This window comes from Martes martes (genome assembly GCF_963455335.1).
Source record: "Martes martes genome assembly, chromosome: 15".
Classification (NCBI taxonomy): Eukaryota; Metazoa; Chordata; class Mammalia; order Carnivora; family Mustelidae; genus Martes; species Martes martes.
The window spans coordinates 39,455,961-39,471,114 of NC_137903.1; the positions used below are offsets into that span (position 1 = coordinate 39,455,961).

At 53.2% G+C, this 15,154-nt stretch overlaps 1 protein-coding gene across 10 annotated transcripts in view; it reads left to right on the plus strand.

Annotated features, from left to right (window-relative positions):
• The first annotated feature begins 367 nt into the window (after positions 1 to 367).
• Positions 368 to 15,154, plus strand: part of EPHX1 (epoxide hydrolase 1) — a 34,173-nt gene continuing 19,386 nt past the window's right edge. Inside the window, exons 1-2 of one of the 10 annotated variants that reach the window (XM_080824996.1) lie at positions 10,418 to 10,762; positions 11,429 to 12,219. The gene's annotated coding sequence lies outside the window, so the exon portion shown is untranslated. Of the gene's footprint in view, positions 488 to 6,767; positions 6,910 to 10,417; positions 10,763 to 11,428; positions 12,220 to 15,154 lie in introns of those variants that run through there. The other 9 variants (XM_080825002.1, XM_080824998.1, XM_080825000.1 and 6 more) reach the window with 9 other exon arrangements.

Below are 15,154 nucleotides of genomic sequence, written 5' to 3' on the forward strand. Positions count from 1 at the left end.
AATGTAAATATACAAATACAGGAAGAATCCACTAGAATGGTTAAACTTGGTTTTTACTCTTTGAGGAGAATGGAGGCTCGGGGTGGAATGGGACAAGGGCTGAAATTGCTGTTGTCTTCAACACCTCACAGACTCAGCTGATGCTTCAAATAACAGATTGAAACGCGAGGTTTAAATAAGAGCCCCACCCCCACCCCGCCTCCAATCTGTTCTGAACGGGAACAAAATTATTTTCAGTCAATTAAGGCAGTGAAAAGATGCAGTGTCCAGTGCAGACCCCTAGAGGGCCCAAGAGAGCCTTTCCTGACTTGGAAGTCTGTGTACTCATGAGCTTCCCTTCTGTTGACCTCTGATCTTCACACGGTTATATCGCTGATCCTTGCTCTTGAAGTCCTGAGAACAGGGTACAGTCAGAGAACCCGGGACACCTGGGAGAAAGTGGTCTGGAGAGTCAGTGTGAAATCATTTAGAAGAACTTTGGGGATCGGTGAGTAATCCTCTATCCTTCCTCCTTTCTGCGGATGCGGGGAAAATGCTTTAAAGTCCAACAAGTTGCATCTCTCCTCTTTGCATTCTTTATAAATGTGAAATCTATAGAAAATCTAAGATTGTTTTCTATTAGTAGTAACTCAGTACATAGGATATATTACATATTATTTTGTCATTCCTGATATCCCCAGCAGATACCTTTGCAAATTGTCTTATGTATTATGCATGGGCAAGTTATTAGAAACTGGGGATTCTGTTTGGATTTTATTTATTGGTCGGTTTGTTGGTAACAACAGATGCTGACAGATGACTGGTAAATATACTTGACTATAAAAATGGTGAGACGACGCAGAGAAGAAACTATTCTGTATAACTAATATTCTTACAAAAGTCTCTCTCTCCGGAACGTTTTGTAAAATACCCATTTGGCATCTCCGCCCTCACATCTTAATGTCCCAGTGGGTTTGTAATCTGTTCATTTTGCAGTAATGTGTAGTGGGCGTTATGCCCTTTGAGAATGTAATTGTCATAAAATGCAGGCAGGATCTGATGCAATCAGTAAGCTTTCAATTGGTGCCTGGTAAAGGAATTTATTGGTAAGTATGGGGAGTGTCCCGATAGCAGATTGGGCGGGTCAGGAGCCCCGTGGTGAATGGGAGCCAAGGAAAAGCTCGCCATGAGGAGAGAGAGGAACAGCAGTTTGTGGGAAGTGATCCAACCCTGGAATTGGCAAGAGCACCAGACATGCTTTAGAATCTTCACGAAAAAGCAATGAATCTGGAGGGTCCAATGACCTCCAAAAACAGCATTTTTAAGTTAATTTTTATTTTTCTTTCTTTATTTTTAAAGATTTTAAGTATTTATTTATTTGAGAGAGAGAGGGATACCCAGAGAGAGCATGAGGGTGGGGAACCCAAAGCAGGGCTCGATCCCAGGACCCCAGGACCATGACCTGAGCCAAAAGCAGATGCTTAACAGACTGAGCCCCCCTGGGCATCCCCAAGTTAATTTTTATTTTTATCCCTGCACTTTTTTTTTTAAATAAAATAATCAGGGCTTGGGATAAAATAGAACAAGCCCCATCATTCATTTTTCTTATTCTACCTTCCAAGGCCTTTAGCATTTACTTCTGTATTTTGAAATTACATACTTACAATGTGTATTTCCAGGTTTGTCAATTTGGGACATTGTCTATTGATTTTATAGTAGATAAAGTCTATACACCTTGACCATTCCCACTGCATCCTCCCAATCTAGCAACAGTAGCTTTTTGCTAAGTCAGTAATTCACACAATCATGGTTGCATGAATACTGCTCACTGCAGAGCCAAGCAGTGCACCGTGATTACTTTCTCTTTCCTGAACAACTTTCTGGTTTTCTTGTAATTACTCGATTTTTTTTCCACTTTGCTTATTTTTCCATGTTCCTTTCTTTAGTTTTTTCCCAAATATACCCTCAGATCTGACAAGTTTCTATTCATATTATTTTCCAAAAGTTTAATTCTATCAGTTAATGGGTTAATTCCATTTTTCCCTGGAGACCTGCCTCCCAGCACCTTGTGTAGCCTGCTACACACTTGTCATCAGGACCAGCAGCTTCTCCTTTCTGTCAGATCCCCTGCTCCGGGACCATGTGTTCTCCTTTCGTAATTTATGCCCTTGTTTTGCTGGAGCACATCCGCTAGTTGCTTCTCAAGAAAGGATACATGCGAAGTAAAAATGGTTTTTCAGCCCTTGCATGTGTCAACATGTCTCCCATTTGCCCTCATACATAATTCTGGAACTCTCTGTTGTAGATAATTTCCCTCCAACTTTTGAAGGCCTTACATCACTGTCTTAGGGCATCAGTGTTACTATTAAGAATACTACTGTTTGGGGCACCTGGGTGGCTCAGGCATTGGGCATCTGCCTTCAGCTTGGGTCATGATTCCAGGGTCCTGGGCTGGAGCCCAGCGTCGGGTTCCCTGCTCCGAGGGAAGCCTGCTTCTCCCTCTCCTACTCCCCCTGCTTGTATTCTCTCTCTCACTGTCTTTCTGTCAAATAAATAAAATCTTTTTAAAAAAAGAAGAAGAAGACTACTGTTTGTGTTGACCTCTTTACATTTTAGTTTTTCTCTCTAGGAGTTTCTAGGAGCTTATCTTTTCTTTAATATTCTGAAAGTTCACAGTGACTTGCCTTGGTGTGATTCTGGCTTTTTATTGTGTCTTTTCAATCTGGAGACTCCTGTCCTTGGGAAATATTTGGTTTGGGAAATATTCTTGGGTTATTTCTTTAGTTACTTCCTTCTCTCTATATTCTTCTCTCTCTCTCTCTTTTTAAGATTTTATTTATTTGAGAGAGAGAGCAAGTGAGAGAGCTAGCACGAGCAAGGGGATGATGGTGGAGGGGCAGAAGGAGAGGAAGAAGCAGACTCCCCGTAGAGCCTGAGCTCGCAGAACCCTGAAATCATGGCCTGAGCCGAAGGCAGACACTTAACGACTGAGCCACCCAGGCACCCTGGTTTTTTCCTCCCCTGCAGAACTCATATTAATCTGGTGACTTCCCAGATTGATCTTCTGATTTGTGTTCTGTTTTTCTGGGAGAATCCCTCAACTCCGTGCTCTGACTTTTCCATGAAAAATTTTATTTCCGACAGTGTTTTCTAACTGTAGGAATGCTCCTTTTGTCTATTGCCTCCTGTTCCTGCTTCATAAATACAATTCATTTCTTATCTCCGTAGATATTAGTTTCTTCTGTCGCCTGCGAGCACTTTCTGTACTTTGCCTTTCATGTCAGAGGCATTCCCCAAGTGTCTGATCTTTTAATATTTAGGACTGAGACAGCTGACACTGAAATCCAGTTGGCAGCTCCGGGTGAGAACCACAGACTGGCCTCAGTGGAGGGCACTCAGATGGGGAGCGAACTGCTCACTTATTCCAGACACCGATCCTCCATTTCCTGCCTGGGGGTTATTACCAGGAGGTGGTGATCTGTGAACCCACAGCAGGAAGGGGCTGAGGAGGGACTCATAGTTCAGCGCAAACACTTCCACTTGATTCTACTTATGCGAGTGCCTCTGAGTGGGAAGTCTCTCCGGTCAGTTTCAGAAAAATAAACCCCTGACCTCCCAAGGTAGGCAGATCAGAGGGCTTGGAGTAGGAACCAGGGACAGGGGATATAATTTCTTGTATAGACTTTAATCCTTCTAGGGTTCCCCCCCCCAATTTTTTTTTATCACAGTAAAACACATATGACATAAAATTTGCCATCTAAGCCATTTTAAAGATTTATTTATTTATTTTAGAGCGCGAGTGAGCAAGAGCGCACAGGGGAAGGGCAGAAGGAGAGAGAGAATCTCAAACAGACCCCCCGCTGAGTGCAGAACCCTGTATGGGGCTCGATCGCACCACCCCGAGATCACGACCCGAACTGAAACCGAGTCAGTCGCCGAACTGACTGAGTCACCCAGGCGCCCCTGACCATTTTTAAGTGTACATTTAAGTGATATTCGGTTGATTCCTGTTGTTGGACAACCATCACTGCTATCCGTTTGCAGAACACCTTTCACCTTACAACACTGAAACTCTCCTCCTGAAGCAATAAAAGTTCCAGTAAAGTTGCCCCCGTGGGTAAGTCTTTGTCTTGCATTCTTGCCCTGCAGGGACACTCAGGGTGTCCCCACACCCACCCACAACCCTGCCTTCAGAGGCTCCTGATGCCTTGAGCTCCTAAGACTTTGCTGAGCTGTAAGGTGGGTGTTGGCAAACTTTTCCTGGAAAGGGCCAAATCATAAATATTTTAGGCTTTATGGGTAACTGCTCATGTCTGCTCTTGTAGCCATAGACAATATGCAAACAAGTACAACCTCGTTCAGTAAAACTTGATTTACAAAAGTGAGTTGCGGGTCCTGTTTGGCCAGGGCTGTAGTTCTGGTTGTAGAAAGGTTTTCGGCTTTAGTTGCTTAATCAATTACCCTACTCTCCACCTTACAGAAATTTGACATCTCTCCTCTGCTCTTACCTTTTCTCTCGTTCACTTTGTCCCTGTGGAATATGTAGCTTTTTTAAAAATCCCTCTGTAGTTACTTTCATGTTGTTTTCAGTAACTGAGATCAATGCGTATGTTTGATCCACAATTTTTAAAAAGATTGTTTGTTTTACTGCAGGGTGGGGAGCACGTGGGGAGGGGCAGAGGAAGAGAGGGTCTTAAGCAGACTCCATGCTGAGTGTGGAGTCTGACATAGGGGGTCTTGATCTCACGGCCCTGAGATCACGACCTGAGCGGAAACCAAGAGTCGGTTGCTTAACCCAGTGCCCCTCCCTGATCCACAAGTTTTTAAGCTTTTTATTTCAAAATGATTCCAAGCTTCCAGTAAAGGTGCAAGAATAGTATAAAGTTGTTACTATTTTGCAACATTTCCCTTATGATTCTCCCTCCATAGACAGAACCATTTCAGACCTGGTGTTCTATTATTCCTTAAATACTTCACTGTATATTTTTCTAAGATCACAAATACTGACTCAGGAGAAATTCAGTTCTCAAAATCAAGATATTTAACGTTTATAATCTGTTGTTTTATCTATAGACCTTCCTCAGATGTCCCCAATAAGTCCTTTCTAGAACTGTTCCCAGCCCAGGGCCGGGTCCAGATAGAGCATTACAGTGGGTTTTCATGATTCACTAGCTTCTTGTTTTGTGTTTTGTGACACTGACGTTGTTTGGACACTGACATTTTTGGAGATACGGGCCATTAGTTTCTAGAATGTCACTTTATTTGATATTGGATGTTTCCTCATGTGTGCATTTTTGACATAAAGAATCTTGTTTCCTTGGTGGTGAATCAGGAACTGATCTACAATTTTTATTTAAAATCGTCCCTCGCGGAAGTTATTTTTCATCCTTCCTGACATCCCTGGAAACTCTCCAGAAGCTTATCCAGAGCAACAGCCTTTGTTCTGGTTTTAAAAATATACAATGTATTCTAGAGGTCGCATTATACCCACTCTTTTGCTTCATAAACCTTTGGGTGGCTTTTGACAGAAAGCAGTGGAAATGTGACTGTCTGAACTTTGCCCTGCTGGCTCGGAATCGGGCTTATTTATTTACGGACCGCGGACCGCCCGTACGCAGATTGCACTTTGAAATATCTTGCTCTGTCTTAGATTGCATATCCTAATGCTGGATGGGTGATGTACCCAAGGAGGAGAATGTTAGCATACAGGAGTGAGCCCTGAGGTTACGATGTCGCTAATGTTATTTTATATAAAAAATACCCGTTTCGCGGAAATATAATTCACATGCTACACAATCCACCCTCTTAAAGTGTTCAAATCAGTAGTTTTCAGCACAGTCACAGGGTTGTGGCGGTGCCGTCACCACCAGGATCGAATTTTAAAATGTTTTCATCATCACTGCCGTTTTAAGAATAACAGCAAAATCGAGTCCCTTGGTGAAATGGCCAGAGGTTCTGCTTGATAGATTGGAGGAAGGATGGGGGAGGGGAGGATGCAACAGAGGGCAAATTTTGAACGAGTATGGAGATGCCCAGGACCGCAGGGTGATGGAGGGCTTTTGCAGGAGGGTATCGAATGAAGGCTCAGCGGCACTGCACGCGGCATTCAGGAAGGCATCCGTCCAGGGCTGCGGCACGAGCAAAGGCCCGGAGGCTAAGATGAATCGTGGGTCCGCCGGCCAGAAACAGCCCCTCTCCTCGAAAGGCAGAGTCCCGGGGCCGGGGTGAGGGGCCGGTCCCCAGCATCCCGCCCCCGGCGACAGGCCCTCTGCCGGCTGAGGCCCGAGGGTGCCCGGCGTGGCGACAGCCACCTCCTGGGCGCAGAGGCGGGGCGCTGCGGGGTCGCGAGGAGGGAAGCAGGGAGGTCCACTCGCGGAGGTCTGCGATCAGCGCCCGTGGGACGAGTCAGGGAACTCACCACCCCCCTTCGGGTCTGCACCGCAGACTCCAGTCCTCGCTGGGAAGACCTCAGAGCGGCTCCTGCCTCCATCCGGACGACTGAATTTGTTCTAAACTTGGGCCGCGCTCCTGGCCCTCCAGGTATGCGAGGGGCAGCGGCAGTGAGAGGCCGCAGCGAAGAAACGGGAAGGACGCCTCTGCCCCCGAAGTCAGCCGACCCGGGGCTGCCCCGAACTCCTCCAAGTCCCTAAACGCCTCGGCTGCAAGTCTGTACTTGGTGGCGCCCTCTTCCCCAGCAGGGGCGCAGTCCGGGGCGGGTGACGGGACCTGCCTGTGCAGCTCCCGGAACAGGGGCGGAGCTGAACCGGGTCCTCGGCAGGCCCCGGGCCCGACCCGGGACCGCCCCTTGGGGGCCGAGTCTGGGCGGGGTCAGCGCGGGGCCGCCGGAGCCTGCAGAGCCGGAGTCCGAGGGACTGCGCGCCGCCGCCGCCGCCGGAGCCTGGGGGTCTGGGAGGCTACGACCGTAAGGGGGTGCGGGGGCTACGGGCGGGGGGTCGCGCGAGTTCGCGGCTGTGGGTGCGTGCGGCGGGGTGCGAGGGCGCGGGTTGGGGGCGCGGCTACGGGGGGCGGAGGAGGGGAGGGTGTGCGGGGCGCTGTTGCAGGGGGCTGACACCAGGAGAGTGCAGGGGCCCGACACCAGGAGAGTGCAGGGGCCCGGTTGCGGGGGTGGGGCGAGGCGGGGCAGCTGTGCGGCGCGAGGGGGTGCGAGGGCGCCGGCTGGGGGCGCGGTTGCGGGGGGCGAGTGTGGGGCGCGAAGGGTGAAAGGGGCGAGTGTAGGGGCACGGCTGCGGGCGCGGGCGGCAGTGGGACTTGCAAGCAGGTGACTCGCTCACCCCTCAGGGGCCCGCAGCTGCACGAGGACCGAGGGCTGGGCGCGCCCACGCCTCGCCCCCTCCGCCCTCCCCCAACCTGGGGCTGCAGGTGCGTGAGGCTCGGGGAAGAGGCCGGGGCAGGCCCTGCGAGCGTGCTCGGGCGGGCGCACAGGGCGGGGAGGGGGGCGGCGAGGGTCCCCAAGCCTCTCACTCCCCGACACTATTGCTTCCAGGGTGCGTCGCGCCCCGCAGTGAAACGCTCTTGTTTGTCGCTGGAGCCCTAAAACCTGTCCCAAATCTCTCAGTTGAAGCGTGCTTTTCTGCCCTCCGTGTCTGCCTCCCGGTTTTCCCCTCCCGCCCCTCTCTCCCCGCCCTACCTGCCGCCTAGCTAGGGAGAGGCCTGGGCTTGGGGTCAGAGCGCCAGCAATCCCGCTGGGCTGTTTGACTTCTTTCTCTAAAGCTGCGTGGCCCACTTGCCCTCCCGCCTCCCGCGGTATAAGCCTTGGGCTCCGCAGAGCCTGGTTTTGTCCTCCCGCCTGCCGGGCCAGACACCCCTGTCCCCGGCCCTGGCACCTCTGTGAGGGCTCTGCATCCTGCACCCCGGGTAGGTGGGGGGGAGAGGGGAGGCCTGTGCACTGGACATCTCTGCCTCCCACCCAGCGCCTTTGCTTGGATGGATGAGCTCTTGGGGGAAATGGCTGACGACGTGAGCCTCCCCTGAGTGCAGCAGCATGGACAGTAAACATTCCCAAGAGAGCTCCCAGCTCCAGAAAGTAACATTGTCCTCTGCTGGGTGGTGGCTTCCTTCAAGGCCTAGCCCCACTGGGTCTGACTTAGCAAAAAGTTCTGGGATTGTTCAGCAGCAGCCCCCCCCTCCAAAATTTCCACACCTAGGATGACTGTGTGAGGACTGGGGTGTTTCCCTGGGAAGTGTGGGCAGTGCTTAGGGACCACCCTCTGTCCAGGGCAGGGGGCTCCTCCTGGATCATGCCCTTAGGAAACTAGCAGGTTTATGGAGGGAGAGGTGGGCCATGAAATAAACTCGTAAAATATAAGGTACCTTCAAAGATGGGAAAAACCTGGAGAGGGAAGGAGTGTCAGGTGAAAGAGAAGCCTGGGTTGAGAGGTGACATCTGAATAACACTGAGGAGGTAGGAGTGGCAGATTGCCATTGGGGGTGACTGTGCACCAGGTTGAGGGAAGAGCAAAGGCCCTGGGGCAGGAGCGCTCCTGGCACAGATGAACTCTTATCTGTGTTTTCTGAGTGTGGGGCTGGCTGCCACCAGGGCCTTTGGTGTGAGTGACCTCTTGTGTAAACTGTACTGGCCTAGCTTGAGAGCGAGAGGACTCCAGAACTTTCTGTCGCCCGCTCCCTTCTCTGCCCCCCTCCCAGTTCCAGGAAAGGAAAGACCTTCACAGACACACAGACAGTAACTGCTCAGCAGGACAACCAGAGTGAACCTCAGCACCTTCTGCTCCAACCCATGTGCACCCGTGGGCCTGGGACACTCTGGCTGGTACCCACCTACGGGAGCGGGGTGTCTGGTCAAAGTGGCCAGATGCGCTTGGGGAGAGGGACCTGTCCCATGCTCCCACAGGAGCTCGCAGGGAGCCCCAGCCATGGATGGAAGAGCCTGACAGGCCCCAGGCTTGCTAACGGCACCCCCCACCCATGCACCCTGACTCTTCCCTTCAGCCTCCTGGCCCAGGCCCAGACCCGAGGACACGGGTTGCCCAGCCTCTGTTCTCAAGTGCAGGTGCACAGAGCTGCAGAGCACACATGGGCACACAGAATAAGGGGGGCTCAGGGGGAGCTGGGGGCCGCTGTTGAGGGACTAGCGCCAAGGACCTACACTCAGGGCCGGAGGGCACACAGGGAGAACAGGCGGGGGGGGTTCACAGAGTCCCTGGGAGCTCATGCCCAAAACCTACCTCCGGAAGGCCCTCAACCCCATCGTTGGTGTTCCCTTCCTCTGACGTAACACGGTAGTGCGGAAGGAGAATTGGCACTGAAAGAAGAGGGGACGCGTGTCCTAGCTGTGCCATTGGGATGTCCCTGCCCTGGACCTCACCCATAAAATGGAGGGGTTGGGGTGTTCAATGTGAGGGCCCCTGGAGTGCGAGTGTGTGACAACTGTGTGGGTAAGAAGTCCAAATGGACCTTCAGGGGAGGAAACTTGTCTGTGGGGAGTGGTCAGTTTTGATGGGGCCTGGGGAGGCCCTGTGCCAGGTCCACAGGGGCAGCCGCAAGCAAAGTGACGACCGCTGCCTCAGGCCATAGGGCAAACACTTGGACAGAGGGCAGGGGCTTGGGATTGAAGAAGTGTCCCTGCCCAGCCCAGCTGGCCCCCTGGAGTCACCACCCACCTTCCCGTGGGTGTTCCTGGGCTGGAGCAGGGGCCCCAGGGTGCTGTGTGGAGAGGGTTGGGGGTGCAGCAGGTCCCCAAGAGGGGACCCAGGCTTTGCCAAGGATCCAGCCACCTGCCTTCCCTGAGGAGAGGGATGGTATGTGCTGCAGGAAATCCTCTCTCTCACCAGGGAGGGAACGCGGGGTCCCATCTTTGGTTACATGACCAAACACACTCAGTGTGAACCGAGTTCACACTGGGGTTTTCACTTCCCTCAAGGTGTGTTTGCCTTCCCGAGGGAGGTCACGGTGCACCCTTCCTCACCTTTGGAAGCCCAGCTGAGGCCTTCCCCAGCCCGGCTCACACACCTGGTGTGGACACCCCACCGTCTGTGTCCAGCATGGGGCTGTGCTGTCCTAGTGCTGCAACCCCTCCCTCTCTGAGGTGCTCCAAGACATTCCAGAAGATTCTATGGCTGACCCACAAAGGGCGACTGTGGGAGGAATGGAAGGTCCCTGGATCGAGAACAGGAGTTTTTGCTGCCTTTACCTTTAGAGAAGACTGATACACTGAATTCAGATGTCTTCTTGGTGGGTCCACACAGTGATGTGTGCAGGGAGTCCAACTCGCTTTCCAAGTCTTCAGGGAAAGTGGATGTACTTTTCTGCTTTCCCGGGTTTTTTGTTTTCCTGTGGCAGGACCTGCTTGCTGGACCATGTGGTCACTGTGAGGTGGCAGGAATGGGCAGGCCCAGCCCCCCCACCCCGGGGGGGGGGTGGCCATGTCCTCACCGAGTCTGCACCTTCCTCCCTCCCTCAGAGGCTGCTTTGTCCACCAGGACCTTCCACCGAACTCCAGAAGTATTTTTAGCCTTTTGCAACTTTTTATTCCTTTCTGCTACCCAGACATTGCCACTAGCAAACTGACCCCCACCAAGATACCAACAGCCCAAAACATTCCTGGACACCCTGACTCTCGTCCTTAGGGCCCCCCTCCATGAAGCATGGGGCCTTTCACCACATTCCAGAGGAGAAAGCAGCTTAGGTTACTCAGCGAGGCCCGGCCAACAGTGCTATCAGCTTACATACCATTGAGGAAGCTTCCAGACCAGGGAGCACATTGTTGAGGGCTGGCTGACCCGGGGACAGAGGGGAAGGAGATCAGGTACGTGACTGACAGCATTTCAGCATGCATGGCCCACTCCTTTATCCTCCAGAATGGGGCTCTTCTCTACTCAGGTAGAGATGCCAAGTGTTGAAATCCCAAACCAGGTAAATTGCTTCTTCCTCAGAGGCAGGGAACTGTGCTCTGCTCAGGGCGTTTCTCTTGTAACGTAAGACTAGTGGAAAACTGGCCTGGTGTCCTGGTGTCCTAGGGCAGCCAGGAGATGGAGTGGGGCCTCGGTGACACCGGCCACCAACATACTGATCCCAGCATGCTCCCCCCCCCGCCCCGCACTACCACCTTCAGGCCTGCGTGGAGGGCTGTGTCGATGGGTCTGTGGGGAGCCCTTAGCTCAGCAGCCAGGTCTGCAGGTCCCTGGGCCCCCTCCGGAGGTGCTGGGGGTCAGCCAGCCCTGCCAGGGGTCCTCCCTTCTCCCACTGCGGCAGGGTCTGGGTGCCCCACACGTTCTGCCTTCCCTCCTCTGAGGTCCACTCCTCAGCTCCCCATCTTGGCCGGGGTAGCACTTCCTCAGGGAAAGTGCTGGATAAGGACATGGGTTTGGGTCCCCCTCCTTGACCTGTCGTGTTCTGGGGACTTAAAATCCGAAGCGAATCCCTGGGCGGGTGCATCGCCCCTTTACCCGAAGTGACTCTTTGAATCCCCCAGTTCGGTGAGGCCTGGAGAGCTGGGGTCACTGGCCTGAAGTCGCGTGGCTGGTGGGTGGCAGGGCCAGGACTGGAGGCCGGCAGCCAGCGCCTGACCACCGGCCCGCGGGCTCCCGACTCCAAGAGCATGCCATCCAGCTGCAGCACGAATCAGGTCGTGTTCTGTCTGTCTACGCAGAGGCATGAACAGAGTCGGTTTGGGGGTGGGGGACACACTCCGTGTCCGGTGGCGATGTGCCCCCACGCAGGCCCAGAGCAGGGCTTCCCCCACGAAGCCTGCACCCCGCCCCGGTGCTGTTTTTACTGCCCTTGCATTCTGCTTTGTTTTTGCCTGTAAACGGTGTTTTCTTTTCCCCTGGGTGCTGGTTCCAGGCTGCTCTCCCAGGCTTTGCTCCAGGCCTTCTGGGAGGAAAACAGGGCCTGGCTCTGGGGTAGGGGTACAGGGCGTGTTGCTCAGCAGCTGTCCCGGGCCTCACCCATCCTGAGGCCCTGCTGGCCGCTGGGGTCCAGGGAGAAATGTCTGCGGGGGCAGAGGCTGTGTGGCTGGCCAGGGTGTCCTCCCCCCAGGCTTTCCTGCTCTGTCCCTGGCCATCCACCCCCCAGGGTGATCTCAGCCCCAGCGAGCAGGACCTGGGAATTTTGGGAAGCCCGTTTGCTGGGGCAGCGGCTGTGAGCAGTGCATCGGCGGCAGGGACATTCCCGTTCTTCACGGCCAGCCCTGGAATGGAAGGGAAGCCGTCTGTTTGTCCGTTCCCCGGGGATGTTCCTTCTGCCTTCCTCCAGAGAGGAGTGGTGAGACTTGGGGTGGTGGGGGGGCGGGCCTGGGGAAGGGCACAGAACCCCGAGCCCCACCTTTCTGTCTGGCCTGGCATCACAGCGGCCTGTGGTGCCACCGTGTCCCCCCTCATAGCCTCTGCCCCAGAGTTTTCTGTCGAGATGACTTCCCCCAGAAGGAGGTGACGTTCTCCCCCTCATGTGAGTGTGAGTCACAGTCAGGAAACCCTCAGCGCCATGGGGCAGAGGGTGGAGTCCTCCCCCGGAGGCAGAGCTGGGCCCCCTCGGCCTCTGTTCTCAAAGAGAGCCTGGGATGCCCTGGGTCCGAGATGGGGCTTGGGCCCAGAGAGGGCCAGGAAGGGAGAGGTGCACCGCTCTGACCACAGGGGCCTTGAAGGCTGAGCCAGTGTCCCTCTGTTCCAAGGACAGCAGGAAGCTATTTGAGGGTTGTAACAAGGGAAGGGACACGAGCAGGTTTGCATTTCCAGAAGGTCCCTCTGGCTGCAGATGATGTGGGGTGGGAGGGGACAGAGCACATGGGTGGGGACCGGACCGGGGCTTCACTTTGGTCCAAGGGAGATAGTGGCGGAGGTGGCTTCCAGACCATCTTGGAGATGGAGCTGCTAGAACCTGCCAACAGGTTCCATCCATGTGGGTGGAATGCCGCAGGGGGTTCAAGGTCATGGCATGGGCTGAGGGCGCGGCATGCAGAAGGTGCCTAGTGCCTGCCACAGTGAGTAGGAGCCCCAGAAGGAGACAGAGGCGCAGGGGGACAAGATCACTGTGCTGTTGCAGATGCCCCCGCGGAGGGTCCAAGATGCTTGGGAGCCACTGCATTGGCAGGTGGGCACCGGGATCTAGGTTAGAACCACATACGTGTCTGTCGCCCGCACAGCAAGCAGCAGGAGCCCCGCGCCTGGAAGGGATGGCCCTGTTTGGGCACAGGACCCCTGGCAGCCCGGCCAGCCTCATTCACCCATCTGTTTCACATTTCCACCAGGCCCATGGCCCGCAGAGGTCCCCAGGCTTCCAGATTATCCTTTATCTCAGTGAGGTCTCAGCCCCCAGGAAGTCACTGAACAGGATCCCAGCCATAGCTGCATGAGTAGGTTCTGAGTGCCTCTGGCCCAGAGGGGGCATCTGACTCACCGTTGATGCTGAGTCACAGGGAGGACTGTTGTCCCCCTTACGGGGTTTCGTGGTTTAAAAAATGTACGATTATGTTGTTTTTGAAAGGATGGTACATGCGTTTGGTAAAAGGTGATTTTTTTTCAAAGTGCAAAAGCTTATTCAGCACAAGACTTTTCCTCATGGGGCGCGTGGTGGCTGAGTTGGTTGAGTGTCTGACTCTTGGTTTTGGCTCAACTTCTGATCTCAGGGTCATGAGGTCGAGCCCCGCATTGGGCTCCATACTCAGCGTGGAGCCTGCTGGAGAGTCCCTCTCTCCCTCTGCTCCTCCCCCTGGTGGCATGCCCCCCTCTCTCAAATAAATAAAATCTTTGAAAAGAATAAAAAAGATCGTTCCCTCTTTGGGGCGGTCACTGTTGCCAAGATCCGGGTGAAGTCCGAGACTGTCCATAGGGCATTGTGTCCTTTGGTGCACGCGGGTGGCACTGTTGGTCATGCTCTCCTGCTCTCACTTAACTGTTCATCGGGGAGATCTTTCTGGAGCCACAGATAAGTGACCTTCTGCGTAGTGTAAGGAAGGAAAAGTTCTTCATCTACCCTCAGGGTCTTTAGCTGGACCAAGAATTCAATTCACACGAGACAGATTAACCAGAAGAAAAACATCAGAGTTTTATGACCTGTGCATGGAGGTCCAGTAGAGAAATTGGGGCCCGAAGAAAGGACCAAGGCAGACAGTTTTTATGCTTTCGAGACAAAGAGACAATCAACGCATGACGAATTAACAGGATATAGAAAGCAGGTGTTTGCGAGCCTTAATCTGCGGGGAATTCTAATCAGAATTTAGACACGGCGAGTAGATTAGAAACAGAACAAGGCCTGTGTGTGCCGCGTTCTCGACTCTCAAGTCCCCATCTCCGGCGACAAGGGTGTCTTTTTACTTCTTAACACAGGAAGGGTATTTTTCATTTGGGAGGTTTGTTTCCTGTTTTCAGGGGGCAAATAGGAGGGTCTGAGGGTCCTTGCACCGGCTGCCTCCTAAGTGGCTTTTATTTAAACTCATCACCGTGCCGAAGGGGCACATTTGGGGCAGCCGTCCCTAAGTTCATTTGATGAGTCCATGACAGCTTACTTCCATCCCCGGCCAATGGACATTCAAATTGTTTCCAGGACGATGTTTGTCATCAGATACGTCTCAGCCATGGAACACGAATGCAGCGTTGAACCTTTCGAAGACTGAGCATTTGTTGTTGAGAATGTGTCCACAGGGGCAGGGGGATTGGATATATTTTCTTTTCCCCCTAACTTTCACAATTAGTGAGGATGATGTTAGGCTTTCTATATTACAATACTCAAAGGGACAGTGGCTCAAACAATGTAGAAGTTTCCCTGTCACACGAAGGAAGTTTGGAGTAAGTAATCCAGGACTGGGCTGCTAGAGCCACAGTCAGCGGGAACCCATCATCACCATCATCGCCCTAGCGCTGACCTCTCTCCTCAAGATGACCTCATGGCCCAAAATGGCTACCAGAGTCCAAGCATCACATCTGTATCCCTGGAAGCATGAAGGAGGAAGGGGAAGGGCAATAGGTGCACACTTCCCAGCTGAGGCAGCGCTCTTTACACAGTCTGCCATATGCATGCAGGACCCATGCACCCTTGCTCAGGTGGTGCACTATGCAACCCAAGAGGATGCCATGGACGTTGTCCACAGCGTGGATTTGCATATGTATTTACAGATGCTTTCTGGGAGATGACAATGGGGCGTCTTAGGACCAAACAATACACTAGGTTAATTTTCTGATCTCGTTTTAAAGGACGGGTGTCT